Below are 6,000 nucleotides of genomic sequence, written 5' to 3' on the forward strand. Positions count from 1 at the left end.
AGAAGGGTACAAAAGAATTTCCAAAGCATTATATATACCATGGAACACAGTGAGGCAGGCATCATCAAGCGGAGAAAATATGGCACAACAGAGACATTACCAAGAACTGGACATCCCTCCAAAACTGATGAAAAGACAAGGAGATGGTCATGGATGCTTCCAAGAGGCCTACAGCAACATTAAAGAAACTGCAGGAATTTCTGGCAAATACTGGTTGTGTGCTACATGTGATAACAATCTCCCGTATTCTTCATATGAATGGGCTATGAGGTAGGGTGGCAAGATGGAACCCTTTTCTCACAACCAAAAATATCCAAGCCTGGCTGAAGTTTTCAAAAATAAACATTAAGTCTCCTAAAAGCACATGGGATTTTTGTTTTATGGTCTGATGAAACCAAGGTTGAACTTTTTGGCCATAATTCCAAAAGGTATGTTTGGCACAGAAACAACACTGCACATCACCCAAAGAACACCATACCCTCAGCGAACCTTAGTCAGGGTGGAGAGAATTATGAACAGTTCCAAATACCAGGCAATTTTGGCACAAAACCTTCAGGCGTCCTTTAGAAAGCTGAAGATGAAGTTCACGCAGATTCTTGAAGCGTTCCTTATTTTGTGCCCTGTCCAAAAATTCGTATTTCATATGAATACATAAATATGTTTTTACTGTGTTCTGCTTTTGGTGAAAGAAGCAGGCACTTCTATGGCTGTTTGCAGACCTCTAGTTGTCATGGATGGTAAGTGCAGCTGGATGGCTGCGCCAAAGAACTCGACTCCGACCTGGACCAAACTCTAGAATTTTATTTGCGCATTGAAAAATGCACGTGGAACTCTATTCTGCGCTCACATAATTGAGACTTATTTCCCGGCTGTCAATTTGTAAAAAAAAAAATAGTATAACGTTTAATTATTCAACAAACCAGCTAGGTGAGAATGCTCATCAAACTTTATAATTTAGTCATGTGTCTAGTGTTTTAGAATGGGACGCACGTGAAAAGATTGTTAGGAGGGTGTGTTGAATGTATGGCTGCGATGATTGGAATTGTCTAATATAAGCTATGCAGCTTAATGCATTAACCGTCCTTTCTGTATAGTCAGTCAAAGACCGAAATGAACGGAACAGCTAGCCAGTTACATGGTCAGTGTCAGCCACACTAGAATTAGCCACTGTGTGGTGGTTGCGCTACTGTAGGTTCCTACCCAAAGGTTAGAATTTTAGTATCACCTTACTTGCCAGTTTATGAGAACATTTTCAAATCTTTTTTAATCAGTATTAGCTCAGTGACGACGAGAAGTTGTGTGTTTGCAGGTATTTTATTAGAATTGACCCGGACCCTTTTTTTTTTACTGTCTGGTCATGCAGTACTGTAGTTGCTTACTCACGTGTTCCCTGCCGTTCGGTGTAAAGCACAAACATTCTAACGAAAGGCTAAACTATTGCATTAACACTGCACTTTAACTTAGAACGTTAGAGATCACGTAATCATGTTCTGTTGCATGTATAAAATGCTGACCAGGCCCAGTTGATGTTGATTTTGTAAGGCAAGAGGAAAATATCTTAGTGACTTTCAAAGAGGATTCATTATTGGGGCACAGATGACAGGAGCTTCAGTCACAAACACCGCTCAACTGGCTGGTATTTCAACAAGAACAGTGACTAAAGTGGCATCTGCATTTAGATTTGTAATCTTTGCATTCACTAGATCTCAAACCAATTTAACATCTATGGGATAATCTGGACCAACGTGTTAGACTGCACTTTCCACCATCATAATCAAAACAACAAAATGTATTTTGAAGAACTGTTGTTCCATCCCTTTAATGGAGATCCAGACACTCATAGAATATATGCCAAGGTGAATTGAAGGTGTTCTGGCAGCTCATGGTGGCCCAACACCTTACTGAGACACTTCATGTTCGTTTGTACGTTCTGTAATCACCAATCTGTAAACTCAGTATTGTTTTTCTCTATTTCCACAGAGCTGTCCATTCTGAGACCACTTAGAGCGATGACCCAGCTTTGCCTGTTCTATCACCGACCCGCTGGATTTGGAACATTCATCTATTTCCACACTCGTTCTGCTCTGTCTCAATATTCTGAAACGACTGACAGGTCAGTCAACCAATCCCAGTTGTCGCTTGTCTCAATTATCAGAAACACTAAAAAGTCCATGTAAAAGTTATGGCCATGTCTCAAATAACACGGACCAATCGCTTTCTCTCTTTTCATGTATGGTCCAGTCATTTTCGCCCATTTGGCTTAAGCCCTGGCTGCAAAGTTTGTTTTCATCAGGCTCACGGTAGCCATTGCACATTCACTGTTCATTCATTGTTGCTACAGTGTTGTGAGAAGGAATTTACAGAGCGGAGTGATATTACTTTTCTTTGCAAAAAGTGTCAACAGAAATAATACAATGTCATGCATGTTGACACATTACCGATCATTTTACTCGCAAATGTTCAATCCTGGGACAATAAAATGGACAAACTATACACACGGATTAACCTTCAACTGTGAACTGTGTGCTTGCATTTGTGGAGACCTGGTCAGATCCTAAGGTGCCTGGCTCGGTCATCACCCCTTCTTGTTTTTCTATCTCCCGGCAGGACTGAACGTTGGAGTCAGGGAAATGTAAGGGCGGAGGGGTCTGCGTTATGGTTAACTCCCGCTGGGGCTCGGATGTTGCAGTGCGTTCAGCACACTGTTCATCAGCCCTGGAGCTACTGACTGTAAAGGAGGTATTCTGTGGGAATTCTGCTCCTCTATAATCACAGCAGTCTAAATGCCCACACAGGCGGCTAAAACGTGCGCACTGCAGGACCTATATGGAGTAATAAATGGATTAGAGGATGCTCACCTTGAGGCAGCTTTTATTGTTGGCGATTTCGAAATACAAAAATTAATTTACATACAAAATGGCTACAAACCCCTCCCTTGTACTGCTTTTGGTAAGGAGGATTCTCACATGAATGTTGCTCCTCCCATCCTACAGACAACGCCTAAAACAGGATAAACAATTTCTTTGAGCAGTTCAATGCTGGAATGAGGGATCCATTAACGCTCTGTGGGATGTCTTTGAAACAACAGATTGGTCAATGCAGGGCCATCTCCAAGTGCGTTATGTTGTACAGAGGGTAAATGTTTGGACTCTCCCCAACCGAAAGCCCTGGGTTGATGGTAATGTCTGTGCTGTACTCTGAGCACAGTCCCTGGAACTATAGGCAGAGCACACTTTGCCATATATATGACCTACGGAAGTCCATCAAGGATGCCAGAGACTACAGGGATAAGTTGGAGTCTAACTGACAGCTCTGACCCGAGACGCACGTGGTGTGGACTGCATCACATTAGACTATAAAGGGAGAAACCGCAATGATCTCCAACCTGCTGCCTCCCTCCCCGACCAGCTCAACTCCTTCTATGCCCGGTTTGATGCGACCAACACCATTCCCTCTGGAAGACTTGCTGAGGACCAGGATGACTGCACTCTGTCCCTAACCATGGCTGACATGAGGAGAGCTTTTAAGAGTGAACCCTCGGAAGTCACCAGGGCCAGGCGGCATTCCAGGACGTGTCCTCAGGGGGTGCGCCCACCAGCTAGGAGAGGTTTTCACCTCCATATTCAATCTCTCCCTGTCTGCAGTCCCCTCCTGCTTTAAACAGACCACTGTTGTCCCTGTACTGAAGAAACGTTCTGGCACCTGCCTGAACGACTACCACCCTGTAGCACTGACCTCCACCATCATGAAGTGCTTTGAGCGGCTGGTCAGAACTCACATCTGCTCCGTCCTCCCTGATACCTTGGACCCCTTCAATTTGCATACCGCCCCAAAAGATCTACGGATGATGCCATCGCCCTGACGACACACACCGCCCTCTCCCACCTGGAAAAAGGCAACACATACGTGAGGATGCCGTTCGTGGATTACAGCTCTGCATTCAACACTATTGTGCCCACTAAGCTTGTTCCTAAGCTCAGGACCCTGGGACTCAACACCTCCCTCTGCAATTGGATCCTGGACCTCCTTACGGGCTGACACCAGGTGGTGAAAATGGGCAACCTCACCTCCTCTGCACTGGCCCCGGGCACCGGAGCCCCCCAGGGCTGCATACTCAGTCCCCTCCTGTTCTCCCTCTTCATGCATGATTGAGTGGCCCCACACAGCTCCAGCAACATCTGTGGAGCTTGTCATCGGCTGCCATCTCCCCCCCCGTGCAGGCCATCTACTGTACACATTGCCTTAGATAAGCACGGAACAGCATCATGCTCTGATGTCTTTCCATTCTTTTGTAGAATATTCTTTTGTATGTACCATTCGTAGGCGTATTACCCTCATGGTATCTATATATTCAGCACTTCTACCCATATTGTTCATATTCCTCATCCTACTCTTAAAATTGCTGCTAGTTTACATTGTCATTTATATTATTGCTATATTTTTGCTTTATATATATCTTATTTTTGATACATATATGTCGTGTGCCATGTCATAAGAATTTAATTATGCAGGATGACGCTGTGTTATTCAGTGCATTTGATAAATAAACTTTTGAACTTGAAAACCCAACATTTGTAAGACAGGTCTGTGGCATGCAAGAAGCAGGAGGAGTGCCATCCACAGCCAACACTAACATGTATTATTTGTTCACCTGGTGGAGGTTGTTTGCAGCCAGCTCTGTCACCTGCATCCATTCAGCACACAGTCCGGCGGCACCAAGAGGATCTTGCTGGACTACGTGTCAATTGGAGAGAGTGCTGGACAGCCAGAGGTTGATGGCCCAGACCAACATCCAAATTCATGAGGAAAGTCAGAGGACCATCTCACAATGGTATGATGATGATGCATCATGATGATGCATGGACAATTAGATCTACTTTCTTTTAACCTTTAGGCTGGAACTTATTCATGTAGATTGGTATCGGTAAAAGAATGAATCATCGTTAGAGGCTTCTTCAATGTTTATTCATTCAGAAGGGGATGGAGAAGACCGTCCTGGAGCAGAGTGCGGTGCCCTGGTGTGTGCCGTTTTGCTGCTGAGCATCTCTCTGCCCCCAGGAGGCCAGTCAACTCCCGGCCACATCCAGAGCTGCGTACCTTGGTTTTTCTGAGGCCAAAGATTTTTCACAGAAGAGAAAGCAGGAGGACCACAAATGCTGCCTGTAAGTGTGGTCATTTGGAGAGGAGAGAGACTAGTCCTGGCCAATATGGGTCTGTATCTTTTAGCTGCGCTATTGGGGGACAAGACTGTTGAACAGTGGCTGGCAGATATGAGAGACACTCATGGGTGAGGTGCTGAAGGACACTGAGCTACTCGTTGGGTGGTTGTGGATGTTTGTCTTTGTAAATAGTTCACATTGTTCCTCTCTACCAAGACCGAGACCTTGAAGTGGTGTAGAGGCTTGTGTGTGTCGAGGACCCTCAGCTTTTTTGTTTGTAGTGTATGTCTTCTGGAATCTTATGACAAACCGGTTTGAGATGAGATGCCAGACTAACATAGCTCATTTCTGCTGTGTGTGGTCTTTCTCTCCATGCTAATAATCATCATCATCTTTAAACAACCTGTATTTGGACACTGCTGGACTGTTTTTAAGGTGACATTTGTAATTCACCCTTATTTTTCTCACATGTGTGAACTGTATCGAAGTACTGCTGAGTAGAAGATCGCAGTGGTGGTCAATAACAGCAATAACCCAGGTTTCAATTTTGGAACCTTTAATTTATGACGTGGTGGAAGACACTTGATATACAACAGAATAGTTTAGTTTAACTATTTTATTGTAAATAACTACTTTTCAGTCAGGTTTTTTTCAAGGTTTTTCAAGGTTTCATACAGAGTACACATGGCAAACCTTGCTTTTTTAATTTCTCTTCTACCATTTGATCTTCGAGCCCCTGAAGGTTAATCACCTCTACCATAGCAAACCTGTCCTGTGGACATGCTGATTTCCCCATATGGGCCTTGGTACTCCTCCTGAAGAGGAATGAAGTAAAAGATTT

Source organism: Esox lucius, chromosome 18 (genome assembly GCF_011004845.1).
Source record: "Esox lucius isolate fEsoLuc1 chromosome 18, fEsoLuc1.pri, whole genome shotgun sequence".
In the NCBI taxonomy this organism is placed as follows: Eukaryota; Metazoa; Chordata; class Actinopteri; order Esociformes; family Esocidae; genus Esox; species Esox lucius.